Below are 14,485 nucleotides of genomic sequence, written 5' to 3' on the forward strand. Positions count from 1 at the left end.
ATAAAAGGGCCTAAGGCAATACCACATAATGACATTGAAAGTGGGCTCTCTTCTTGATCCACGCCTCCAGCTCTCCTGACATCTACATGAATTATAACTCCTAATGCAGTGTAAATGATGTCTGCGCTATTGCTGAAGGAATCATGAGAATAACAACTGTAAACATTCCACCATGGATAGAATTTGTTGAAAGAGGTGACTGGCAGAGAACAAGAGGGCTCTACAGTTAAAGGGGCTTGCTGTCAAGTCTGATGAGCTTGACTCAATCCCCAGGACCCACGTGGTAAAAGGGAGAGAAACAAGGGCCAAGCTGTCCTCTGGCTTCCACTCATGTGCTTACATGTATGTGAGTATATATGTATATGTCTGTATGTATGTGTGGATATGAATGTGTGTATGCATGTATGTGTATACGTGTATATGTATATGTGTGTATATGTCTGTCTATATGTGTGTATAGGTGTATTTGTATGTGTGTATATGTATTGTATGTGTGTATGTATATGTGTATGTGAGTATGCATGTATGTGGGTATGTGTGTATGTGTGTGTGTATGTGTGTATGCATGTAGGTGTGTATGTATCTGTGTGTGAGCATGAATGTGTGTGGTCATGTATATGCATGTGTTTTCATGTACGTGTATTCGTGTATATGTACGAATGTATGTGTGTATATGTATGTATGGACATACAAACACACACAATGTTAAAACATAAAAAGCTCCTTAGAGTATTCACCGTGCCTGGATAAGTGGTGACCATGTGGGGGAAACACATGTCCATGTAAGCACACCTGTTCACATGCGCTGAGCAATGCCCAGGCTGGTCTTGAGCTCACTACCTGCCCAACGATGAGTTTCTGCCCACCTGGTCTTCTCAGAGCCAGGCGACGATTGTTCCTGCCATTCCAGTTCTGTTCCAGTTTCTCATGCCACAAACCTTCTAGCTTGAATCTCACCTACTGACGCAGGAAACTAACAGCCTCCAACCCAGTGAAGTAAGTAAAGTTCTTCCTGACATCCTCAGGCTTGGTGTCCCCATGAGTCACAGGGAGGAAGGATGGCATGCACCAAGGAGAAGGGCCATGGGCAAGGAAGACAGGATCATAAGTCAGTCATCACTGACACCAGCAAAGTGTGTGCTTCCGAGCTGGCTCTGCTCACTCTTGTCCCAGTGGCAGGACTTAAGAGTGGTGCATACCTGTCACCCAGCACTCAGAGACGTCTGAGGCATGAGAACCAGGAGTTCATGGCCGTCGTAACTAATGGTGAGATCAAAGCCAGCCTGGGCTGCATGAGACTCAGTCTCAAAGCAGGCAAGGAAGAACTTGCTATATTTGAGCAAGGAAGCTGGAATCCTCCTGGGTTCTAAACATTCACTGCAATACAGAAAGATGCTAGGGCTAGTCTGGCAGAAAGTAGGAGACAGAGAAGCTAGGTTAACCCTCCCTAATCTTGTCATGCTGTGTGAGCTATGAGTAGATGGTGCCCTATACACTGTGGACAGGATGGTCTCTCAGACAGTTCAGAAAGCCATGGAGGACTCCAGCAATTCTCCACTTGGGTGTCACTTGTGTCTTATATGTGTGTGTTTACAAGCCAAAATATAAGATCCATAGGTGACTGTGTAAATTCAACATGGCACAGCCATGTGCTGGAATATTATTCAGCCTTACATAGGATTCAGATTCTGACCCTTGAACAGGAATGAGAATGGTAGCCATTCTCCTAAGTCAGACCTCCAGGCAGTGCAAAGACACACTAACACTGTATGACACCACTGAGGGCTGCAGTGTCACCAGTTATATAAAGACAGAAAGCAGGAAGGTCTACAGAGCTCCAGGGGTGACATGGATTGGGGAGGTTGGAGGGTAGGTGTGTAAGTGGGACTGAGCCTCAGAGGAGTCAGACATGGCTGCAGAATATGCATGTGGCTGCCTCCCATACCTGTGAGTCCTGCCTCCTCAGAAAGGCAAATACAGCAAAAGAAAGGAACAGAGGGGACAGGCTCTGACCACCTGTAGACACACACAAATGACATAACAGAATGTGCACACTGATGCCTTGCTGCAGGAGCAGTTGAGCATCCAGAAGGGTTGAAAGAGGCTGGAAGGGCTGAGCACGGCACTTAGTTCAAGGACATAGCTTTAGGTCCTGGGGAACCTACTGTGCCCAGGCCCCATCCTGCTGATACTGAGGGACATCGCTGACATTCAGGGTGATGGCCGGGCTGGGCTGGGGAATAGGTGTCCACTCTCACCTGCTCCAGCTTGAAGATGCGCTGGGTGAAGTAGGACTGCAACTACTTGTTGGATTCATTGATGCAAATCTGCTGGAAGCTATTCTGTTCAAAGTCCTCAAATCTGAATATGGCCAAGGCACCAATGGGCAAGCACTGGGAGACAAGCTTTGGTTATAGCCGGGGCCTCCTGGGAAGACTAGCCCTCCTGAGAGGAGTTGCAGCAGAGGGGGTGTGTTTTCCTGACCTGTTTGGTACCCAGTGTTTTTTACCAAGGGTTCCTTTATTACTTCTTGATGGAACCAGGCCTGCACATATCCAGTAAGCATTGGGGTGGAACCTAGGGCTTGGTGCCCACATGCTGGCATCGCTGAGGGTGAAGTCTAGCCTACCACACTTCCAGACACCGAGTGCAGATGCCTGGGTTCCTATAGAATGGCGGTTCTTACCCTTCCTAACACTGTGACTCTTTATTTCAGTTCCTCATGTTGTGATCCCAACCATAAACTTATTGGAGAGCTACTTCATGAGTGTAACTTTGTTACTGTGAGGAACTGTAATGTAAATGTCTGGTGTGCAGGAGCTCTGATGTAGAACCCACAGATTGAGAGCAGCTGCTGTAAAGGATCAGAGTCCCCTGCCAGCCCTGGTGTTTGCAGAGATCCCCTGGGTTCCTAGTCTCCATGGCTTTCCCAAGGACAGGGTTTATTCTTGGCCGTCTCAGGGCCCGGGACCTCACAGAAACAGCCTCTCCCATGTCCTTCCTGTTGAGGAGAGCGTGGTTGGTCCTCAGCACAGACCAGTCAAACAGGGCGCTGTATAGACACTTGGCCAGGGGTCTCCTGCAGTTATGGCCTCTGGACAGAGGGGTTTCTTCACTGGGGTGGGGCAACCATGCCAGGTACAGGCAGTGATGCTCAGAGTCAAGACCTAGTTTTGTCTTATTTTCATAGACAATGTTGCCCAGGCTGGCCTCGAACTTGCCGTGTAGCCAAGGATAATTAAACAACTGATCCTACTGCCTCTACCCGCCATGGCCTGGCATTGCAGATGAGTGTCACCAGAGCTGGTTTGTCACAGCTGCTATACGGCTCTAAGTCAGGTGCCTCATGTGCAGGAGTTTTATGACTGTGCCATCCCTACCCTGCAACCAGGGTTTTCACCTTTCTCCTGCTGAAGTCTGCTTAATCCTACCCTGGACCCAGGACACAGCAGCTGTGGGAGACTCAAAGCCTGGGGCTTCAGCACAGCATGGGTACACAGCATGGCATGCAGCCTACACGGCTGTGAAAAAGCCAAGGAAGTGCGTCTCAGCTCACCCCCTGTAGGAGTGTCTAGCCCATCCTTCTCTCCATGGACGCAGACATCTGCTTCCAACTGCCTGACAGTCCCTCTGGTTTTGACTTTCCTGGATGCCATGTCAATGCAACCACACAGAGTGCAGCCTCTACTGGGGACACTCACACAACCTCTCTGGGGGACATCTGAGCCAAGCAGGGATTGGGTGCACTGCAGAGAGGTCAAGTCATGTTGTGAAGTACCTTGTCCCACAAAGGCTCACTGTTCAGGGAGTTGACTGGAAAAGTAAGCTTATGCCCCTGGGCAGGGTTCCCCATAGGGAGTGTCCCACACCCTGCTATCAGGTCTATTCCTGGTGCCATGCAAATTCAATTTGCAAGACCCAATGCTCTGGAAATGTCAAGAGCTAACGGAAATGTACCAGGAAGTGCACACCATAGCAAAGGGAGAGGATGGCACAGAGACCTATGCTATGGGTTAAAGGGCACGGAAAGGCCACCTCGAGCACAGGGGTCAGTCACCTCTTTCACAAACAAGGCAAAAGGTCAATGCTCTCAGCTCTGGGAGCCTACAGGACTCTGTGGCTCCTAAGCCCTGCAGCTGCAGCCAGAAGCAGCACTGAACAGGATGTAAATGCGGAGTATGGCGATGTCAATAAAACTTTATTTACAAAACCAAATTGGTGGTAGTGGTGGTGGTGGTGGTGGTGGTGGTGGTGGTGGTGGTGGTGGTGGTGGTGGTGTCGGCGGACTGGTTCATTTCAAAGCATGCTGGAGTGGCATGGCCACTGAGCATCGGGAAACACAGAAACGAATGCGCCCGGACGCAGGGCTCCCAACACCCTAGACGTCGACCTATGGCACTGGAACAGGGTCCCTGAAGGTAAGTCTGGACAGTCAGATAAGGTAAGTACAATTTATTACAAGGAAATGGGACAAGATAAATCTTCTCTTCATCTCGCTATGCTTAAGCATCTTTAAGAGTGCAGGGAATACATGTCTATCAGTCTGGTTTAGAAAAGTGTTTAGAGACAGCAAGAGTAAACTCCATGGTTCCCTGACGAGGGTTCCAGGGATTATGATATCTGGGTCAAAGTGAAAGTTAAGGTGAAAAAGGCTGTCAGGCAGGGCAAAAAGATTCCAATTTCTGGTCTCTTTGGGCTGTAATTTTTACTGTGTTCAAGGCCATGCATGCGGACAGGGTAATAACGAATACAGAACAAGAAGCTAGAGCTTCATTAAGACAAAACGAAAGTAAAAGTTTTGCCCTCTGCACCATTGCCTGAAGCAGGTTTTTCTAAGTCGTTTCCCGAGGATGGCATGTTGACCATTAGATTCACAAGATGATAATGACAAATTCACCTGCCTTTTCTTTTCCTATAATTAGGCCAGCATCGATTCAAGGTGTGGCCCAACCGACTTATTATAAAGGATGATACTGGTTGGTTGAAAAAGGTAGTAGCTTTCTATGAAACATATATTAAGTTTTTATGTATATTAAAATTAACATTGGAAAGAACAATGGTAGGAGAAGAAGCTGGAGGACAACTGCTGCAAATGCTTGCTTTTGAAAATGCTAATGAAGATTACAGGAGAGCATTATTACCTATAAAGGAGGCTGGGGATATTAATGCTTATATGAAGGCCTGCAAGGGTATCTTTTCTGAAAATGGAAAGATGCATATTTGGCACGTATTGATCCAGATAGAGTTATTAAATTATATGTTTAAATACTCTTGAATATCCTACAGGTGCTTTCGCTCAGGATGTGTTGCCTTTAGAATGGGTTTATATTAAATAAAACTTTAACCAAACATTAACAAATAATGAGGAACAAATTTCTTTAATTATTCAGCAAGGCATACAAAGACCTGTTACTCTGTGGGGATATGATTGTGCTGCTATTGTTTTCCCATTAAGCAAAGATAAAGGGGAATATTTAATGCAGATGTCTGAGGTTTTTCAATTAGCCATGATTTCTTACACTGGAAATATTGAATTTCATCCTCCCCATAGTAAATTGTGGGATTGCTTTAAAAAACAAAAAAAAATTGATAAATACACTAATTTCTGTTGATCCATTACCATCAGCCCTTACTGTGTTTACAGATGGCTCTAACACCAAGATGGCTTATTGGACCAAAGATTAATTTTGGGGACAAGAATCTTCTTTTGGGTCAGTACAACAAAATGAATTATTAGCGGTAATTAATGTATTCCAGGATTTTACTCATGATGTAAAAATATTATAGCTGAGTCTGCTTATGTTGTAGGAGTAGTACAGAATATTGCGACTGCTGTTGTTTCTACATCTAAGCATATATTAAATGTTATTCTCACATATTAAAGGACTATTGTTATTATGAAACTCTAGAATATTCATTACACATACTAGATCACATTCAAAATTTCCAGAATCTTTAACACTTGGCAATCCTATGGTAGATCAATTAGTGGCATTTGCTACCCCAGAAGAACACAGTCATAATCATGCCAATACAGGATATTTACATATTAAATATAAGCTTCCCTATTCTCAAGCCAAACGAATTATTGCTAATTGTCCTATGTGTCAGTCTTCACGTATAAAATGTGTTCCATCTCAAATTAATCCCAGAAGGATGCAACTTAATACATCGTGGCAGATCGATATAACCCATATTTCTGAGTTTGGTCGCCTTTCACATATAGATGTAAGCATAGATAATTTTTCAAAATTTATGTGGGCTACACCATTGCCAGGAGTACGCACTGCTCATGTTATACAGCATCTATTGGAAACTTTTGCTGTTATGGGACTGCCTTCTAAAATTAAAATTGATAATGGACCAACATATATTTCTTATCAATATAAACAATTTTGTCAACGATATCATATTGTACATATTACTGGTACAGAACACAATACACAAGGACAAGCTTTTGTTGAAAGAATTCACCATACCCTGAAATGACAAATTATAAAATTAAAAAGGGGGAAAAGAGATGGCCTTAGGCAACCTGAATGGAGTTTGCAGACCAGTCCCAGAGCTATATTGGCACAAGCATTATACGTTATTAATTTTCTTAATTTACCACAAGGTGAAGTTATATCAAGAGCAGATAGACACTTTGTTGAACTTCCCCCCAGAAGGCATGGAACAGACAGTATGGATAAAAATTGCACGGGATGCTGAATGGCAGGAAGGGACATCATTGTATATAGGGGAGAGGGTTTTGTCTCATTACAGGATGGGAGACTATTCTGTTTACCTGGGAGATGGATCCAAGCACAGAATAATAAGAACTGCTCCCTACCCTCAAAGGAATCCAGTTAAACCAGCTACATTTTCTCCTGATGGATGTTCTCAGGAGATGAGGAGGTGTCTGTCCTCCATTACTGAGGCCCTGGCTTCTATTAGTGTCCACAAACAACAATGGATAAGGATCCGTGTAGTGACAACCCTATTACCTATATGGGGTAAGGTGAAGCGATTAAGCACTGAAAGGAATAATTTTGTCCCCTTCAGGAAAGTCCTTTACTGCTGAGCACTTATTCTTAGCAATGTGTGTTTTAGTCATGGTTTCTTCTGCTGCGGCCAATGCCAGTTATCGGGCTTATATTGCTTATCATGATGAAATCCTACTACTTTTCTGTTAGTAAATATATGGATAATGACACAGAACATGATTGGAAGTTAATTCAAGCCTATTTAGAGGGTAATGAAAGTGCTCTAAAAGTAATTAATGCCTTGAAATATGATGTTCGAATGTCTTTTGGTAAACAGCTAGAAGATACTACCCCTATGGAAATAGCTAAATTATTGGCTGATCAATTGACAGGATTAGATCCCAAGGCTTGGCTTCAAAGGATTTTCCATAGCTTGGGAGGAGCTAGTTTTGCCATAATCTTATGTACATTATGTATTATGTTGCTTTATTTTTACATGACTAAACCCCTACAAGGACCTTTAGCTATGTTATGTAAAGTGTTACTTTAAAACAAAAGAAAAAAGAAGGAATTGTTAAGACATAGAGATGCAGCTCCCAGGCAGGGTCAAGAAAGGCCTGGTGACAGATTCAAGTAGGGGCTGGAATGCCGCCCTGGACAAGAAAATGTTTTTCTCACTTGGCCTTAAGCTATCTTCTGCTGTGTCCCATTTCTGTGGAAGTGGTTCTAACGCTCTCTTGGTAATGGTGAGTATATTTTGATTATAATAAGAGAGGTGATTTGTTATATGAATATTTTTAGAAGAAGCTTTTGTTTATTCGTTTTTCTTTGTTTAATCTTCCCTCATTGTTCCTGGTATCCTGGGAATAATGATCTTATGGTATCTTGACACAATGAAAATTGTAGTAATGCATATTCTTAGCTTAATAAGGATTAATAAAGCTTGCAACTGCGTGCAGTTTCTTCTGCCTTTGCTCTGCATCCCCTGTGTCCTGGGGTAAGCGACCATACCCAGGGCCCCAACTCACTAGACATTGACAATGGGTCACCCCACAAAATACAGAAGCATCTACCTTAGTCAAAAATGGACATTTTATTGAATGCATACACTAACACTGATTGATCACATCCATAGCTAAGATACTAGGGGCAGATCCGTGGCCCAAAATACATTCCTCTAAACCTATAAAGAAAGAAAGAAAGAAAGAAAGAAAGAAAGAAAGAAAGAAAGAAAGAAAGGAAGGAAGAAAGAAAGAAAGGAAGAAAGAAAGAAAGAAAGGAAGGAAGGAAGGAAGGAAGAAAGGAAGGAAGGAAGGAAGGAAGGAAGGAAGGAAGAAGAAAAAACACAAAAAACTTAAGCTTCTCATAGGAACTTCGCAGGAAGTGTTGTCTGGCGGTCAGTTCTGATTAGGCCATTTTAGATGAAACAGTGCATAGTGACCCTTAATGTGATGGGCCCTATATAAAGCTTTTTGCAATATTGGAATTTTAACAAACCTCATCCAGAACATACAGCAGAGGCAAGGATGTGATCACCATGTCCTTGCTCTCTATCAGGTTATTTTTCTGTGTCCGTGATTGTCAGGCATAGAACAGCAACAATCTGAAATAGCTGGTAGACATGGAACAAAGTGGCTAAAACTATAGTTGTGGGTTGCACCCCTCAACTGTCAATGGCTAATGCTGTCCTCACAGTCCTCGGAGGCCCCTCTTGTAAGACTATCTATTGGAAAGTGGAAGCAGGTTTATCTGAGCTCAAAGTGAACCTGGCCAGCCAGGGAGAGGGCAACATGGGATACTTGAGACCCTCCCTTAAACCAGCACAAAAACCAAACCTTCATTCAAAGCGTCATCTATTAATTCTTTATTATTTACCACCCTCTCCCTACCAGCCTTTCAGTCTGGAATGGTAGAAAAGGACTGGGAATGTCCCTTCTATTCTAAGGACCTTGATCTCTCTTTCCTTAGGTCCACATTAAGAACACATGCAAATGGGTATCACCATCTGAACAACTTAGTATCATCTACTCAGTATATCTAGCCTAATACTGTTGTATGACAATCTCAAGCTTCCCTGAGTTTCGCTGACCTAGCAAGAAGTATGAAGTACTGAGGCCACACCCCAGTGATCCTTTCAAGGGGTTAGAAGAAAGCCGTGAGAGATGCTCCACTTCTTTGTCCTTAGATTAAATCACATTGACACAATGTGGGTGGACTATTTAACCAGACATGTTTCTCCCAACCCCACCTTTCTGAGTTCAGACCATGGCAGAATTCATGCCCCACCACCCTAGATATTGAGTTTAGTGATATGTAATTATTATTTAAACCTATGTATTAAATTTTGTCAGTTTGTTAATTTTTGTGGTTTTCACAGTCTTCTTTGATTAACTTTCCTAGTTTTATTAATTTATCCCCTGTGTTCTCTGGTGTTTTGTCCTTCCCTTTAAGTAAAGTATTCCTTTTAGGATCCTCTACAGAGCTGTCTTACTGGTTACTCATATTGTGTTAAATTTATTTTTAGTGTGCATTAGTCAGCACAGTAGCTGTGCAGCTGCCTGACCTCCATGGACCAGATCTACTTTCCAAACAATAAGGCTCAACTCTTACAGGCTATGTAGCGTCTTGGCTGCTCTTTGTTCCCCTCTAACAGCCCTCAGGACCAGGCTCTCCTCTCCCTTAACCATGGCTGCTGTCCTCTTCCTCTCTCCTCTCCATCACATGTGTTCTTCCTTTATTCTATGGCAGCTTCTTCTTCCTTCTTCCCTCCTCATGATCCTCTCTAGCAAAGCCCTCAAAGCTCACCTCCCCCATCTCTCTGCTGTGCAGCTGTTGGCTGTTGGCTTCATTATAATCACAGTTAACTGGGAGCAGGGTCAGTTATTTGGGGTTAACCAGTCTTGAGTTCTACAATTAGCATTAAAATACAAGCAGCATTAGGCCAATACACTACAGGGGTTTTGTTTGTTTGTTTGTTTGGTTTGGTTTAATTTTCATTTAACTTTTTATTTGTTATTTTATTTTTTGCTATTTTTTATTAAACGGTTATTTTATTTATTTACATTTCAACTGTTGTCCTGCTTTCCACACTCCCCTCATCAAACCTTACATCCCTTTTCTGCTCAGCTTTGCCTATGTGACAGTGCTTCCCCACCCACACATATCCATTCCCACCTCACACCTCTAGGATCTCCATTTGGTGGGCAACAGGCCTCACCTGAACCATAGAGCATCCTTGCATACACTTTGGCTGGCAGTTTGGCCTCTGGGAGCTTGGGGATTAGGGAAAGAAGATCTGTTCAGATATTAAAGCCAATGATTGCTGCATTCCTTCTTTTTCTGGTTATAGGTGAAATTATGTTTGTGTGCTTCTCTTTTTTTAAATTATTGACAGAAGATTAATTTCTTGGTTTTTCTTGGGTACAGTTTAGTTCATTGTCTTGGAGTTTTCCTCCTATTAGCCTCTGTTGTGCTTTCCTACAGAAAAGAATTCTTTAAATTTGGTTTTGTCATGAAATATCCTGGTTCCACCTTTTATGGTGATTGAGGATTATGCTGGATATAGGAGCCTGTGTCTGCATTACATCTGCCCAAGATTTTCTGACTTTTAGAATCTCTGTTGAGAAGTCTGGTGTAATTCAGATATGTCTGAATTTATTTGTTACTAGATATTTATACCTTACCCCTTTTAATGTTCTTTCTTGATCTGTGCATTTAGCGTCTTAATTATTATGTGAATGGAGGAATTTTTCTGGTACAATTAGTTTGATGTTCTGTAGGCTTGTTTTACCTTTATGGCCTTTTCTTTCTTTACCGTACGGAAGTTTGCTGCTATGATTTGTTGAAGGTGTTTACTGGATCTATGAACTAGAAATCTTAATTCTCTTCTCTATCTATTATCCTTAGGTTTCAACATTTAATTGTGTCCTGAAATTCATGGATGTTTTGGATTCAATAAACCATACATGTTTATCTGAGATGGGTGTTTTGTGCTTTATGGGATGACCTCCTTGACCCCAGGCTGCATGAAGAATCTCAGCTGACAATGGGGACATAAATTATGAGTATGCGTAGCAAGACCCAGGCCTCTTCCAGGTTCTTAGATATTAACTGAGAACCTCAAATACAGTAGTAATGTGATAGTGTGGTGTGAATCTAGTTACTATTCTCTATTTTGATATAGATGACTCTTTTTGTGTCATGGTCACCTTATAATGACTAGAAGACCTAAGCTTGAGAATGACCAAAGACTACATTGCTTCTCTAGCAGCTGAGCTTTTAAAAGCCCTGATGTGACAGCAACTGTTGGTGGACACTCTGGATTATTCCTTCTGTACTTTAACTCTCTGTGTCACTTCCACCATCAGTAAGTTAGTTCAATTTCATAAATTGGAAATCCATCACCTGGAAGAAATACTCTTTTTTTTAAAGATTTATTTATTTATTTATTTATAGTATACAAGTACACTGTGACTGTCTTCAGACAGACCAGAAGAAGGCATCATATCTCATTACAGATGGTTGTGAGCCACCATGTGGTTGCTGGGATTTGAACTCAGAACCTCTGGAAGAGCTGTCAGTGCTCTTAACCACTAAGCCATCTCTTTAGCCCAAGAAATACTTTCTGAATATGATCTGAGATTGGCCATGGAAAAAGGGTAGCTTGAATTGTTCCACCTAGGTTCTGGGACTGCACAGGCCTGCTCTCCAAAAGAAACCTGTGTTCACATCTGTTGGCTGGCTAAGAACAATTTCACGAGACGTGATACACAGCCCTCGGACTTCTGCTTCAGTCATCTGCACAATTTCTCCCAGACGATATCCTCATACCGCCAGCAGGCGGGTGATGAAGCTGTCCAGAACACCAGAACTCTGTAGGGATGCCTGGCAACCTAACACGTTGAGCAGGCAAGCTCAGTAAGTTCCCTGTGAACACACATCTCCTGAGATCTCTCTATTTAATCATAGGTGATCTTGTCCACCTATTACAGCACCTCCTGTGGAATAACAAAAGCCACCTGCAGGAGCTGTGGTGATGACTCACAGGGTAGAGCATCTGCTGCTCTCTCAGAAGAACCACATGGACCCTAACAATTGGGTAAAGTATGTCAGTGATTACATCATAAAGTGTTTGTTGGAGACACAGCCACATTCTCCACACAAAAAACACTATCACACTGGGTACCCCTTGGTGACTTTGAATTCACTTATTAGCCCAGGCTCCATGGAACATGCAGAGATCCATCTGTAGCTGTCAGTTCTAGGTCCACAGGAAGTTACAGAACCCTTGAGTAAGAATGATGGTCTTAAGAAACAAGAGATAGAATTCAATTTTTATTCATAACAAATACATTTTTACAACAAAACAGGATTAAAATGAATAAAAATATTTAAAAATATGTGAAAGTGAAAAATAGTAACAAGAACATATAAATATGAAACAACAAAAGAAAACTTCAATTAAAATCATAACAAAAAAATTTCTAAACATAAGCATATTCTTAACGAACATGTAGAAGCACAGATGTATTGCTGTTTCTCCTCTAGCACACATAATGAAAGGCGGTCCCCCAAGCTGTCTCTCAAGTTGTGTTTTCTGAAGAAGAAAGTGAGTAAGACCTCAATCAGTCAGGCTGGCTTAGTGTTATATAAATTTAGGGTCTCTAAGAAATGACAAATTAACTCTGAGGAAGAATATTCATCCAAAAAATATTGTTACCATTCAGGATGTTTGTCATCAGGGACTCCTGAGAAAGCAACTCATTCTTCAGGAAGCTCTCTTACTGGGGTGTGTCCAATTCCAGCTCTCTTGCACTTTCTGAGACCTGGGAGAGGAAGGCAGTTTTTAAGACACTGATTTGGTGGGGAAATGCTAGCCAGCTGTCAGAATGCTGCCTTCTACCACCTCAGTTCTATTGGACAGTCGACATGGACATTTTAACTGATATCATTGTTGCTAACTCTGTGGGCAGGGCAAAATCCCCGGCAAGACTCACTGTAATGTGGGCTGACAATATGGGACCCAGACTTATACCAGTGCAAACCAAGAACAGGGCAATGGGAAGAGACCTCATTGGGTTACCGGAAGAAAGGAGATGTCCATATGTCACCAAGGTTAAAGCCAATGACAAGTACTAATTTGACATTTGCACTTAGTTCTTATTCCAGAAAGGTGCTTCCTACACAAGAAGTCACATTAACACAGAGTGTCATTTGTCAAAGAACCACGAACTTGTTCAAAGCTCTGCATAGGATCCAATCTATCACATGGATATGCAATAATGAGGTATGTTATTCATCTGTCACCATTTCTAAGCTGCAGCTTCAAAAAGAGCAGCAAAATATACTTGCAATATAATTCCATTTCTGAAAAGTGTTTAACTTCCCAGAATAATTGTGCATAGGCAGAGCAATGAACAATGCCATTACATGAGGTGGTTGGCTGTTTGTGAGTGTAAATTAGAAAGGAGGTAGGAGGAAGCAAAGATGTATCTTATTGGCAAATTTTATCAGATATTGTTAAGCTAACACAGCTGCTGGTCCCTACCAGTTGATGCTGGGTCTGGACGTTGCTGGTCTTTATCTTTCCTGTTGAAGTCAACCAAATATTTCTGGTTCAGTGCACACTCAAGATGTCCCTCCTTGCTCTCCTGCTTCAGTGGGACCAACTTCTTCCTGCATGTGTTCTCCATCAGGAGCTGGCTGAGCAGGTTTCTGGAAATACAGTCTGCATAGTAAGATCATGCTGCCCCTTTCTCCCATTCCTACTCCGAAGTCCCACTAACTCTACCAGGTCCCAGATACCCATGATGACTTAATAAAATACATCTCGATACATATAATGCTGCTGCACAAATCACAAAGAGTTAATTCTGGGAAGAATAAATTGTTTGCTTGGCCCGGGCATCAATTAGTGTCCACATCTCTCAAAAAGAACACGGATCTACATCTATCCATGAAAGCCCAATGCATGGGGGCAACATCAATTAGTAGTGGGCCAACACCCTCAAAGGAGGTCAGTAGCACCAAGAGAAGGTCATGCTAACCATGTGGTCCACGCACTGAGTGTTGTAAAACCTGGTGTGACCCCAGAGGTCCAGGTCAGCCTAATAACCTTCTGCTGACTTCAATCAGTGCTGTTCTATCTAGAGCCTTCTGCAGATGCCTAGACAATACTGGGATGAGGAACACTCTTTTATGGAACTGAAAACTGAGTCCTAATGACCCTGGCACACTGAAAGAAGGAAGGAGAGAGAGAGAGAGAGAGAGAGAGAGAGAGAGAGAGAGAGAGAGAGAGAGATCCCCCTCACAGGGCGTCAAGCCATTTGGCATTAGTTAATTCCAGGTACACTCAAGTTGACAACCAAGAACAGCAATCCCATTACCCGTGGTTGTGATCTCACCCTGGTAGGCTCCTGAGTAGGAGGCTGAAGCAGGAGAATTGCCATAAGTCTGATGCCAGCATGAACTACACACGTGTTCCAAGCCAAGCCAATCTCAGGTACAGTTTGAGATTCTGT

Source organism: Rattus norvegicus, chromosome 19 (assembly GCF_036323735.1).
Source record: "Rattus norvegicus strain BN/NHsdMcwi chromosome 19, GRCr8, whole genome shotgun sequence".
NCBI lineage: Eukaryota > Metazoa > Chordata > Mammalia > Rodentia > Muridae > Rattus > Rattus norvegicus.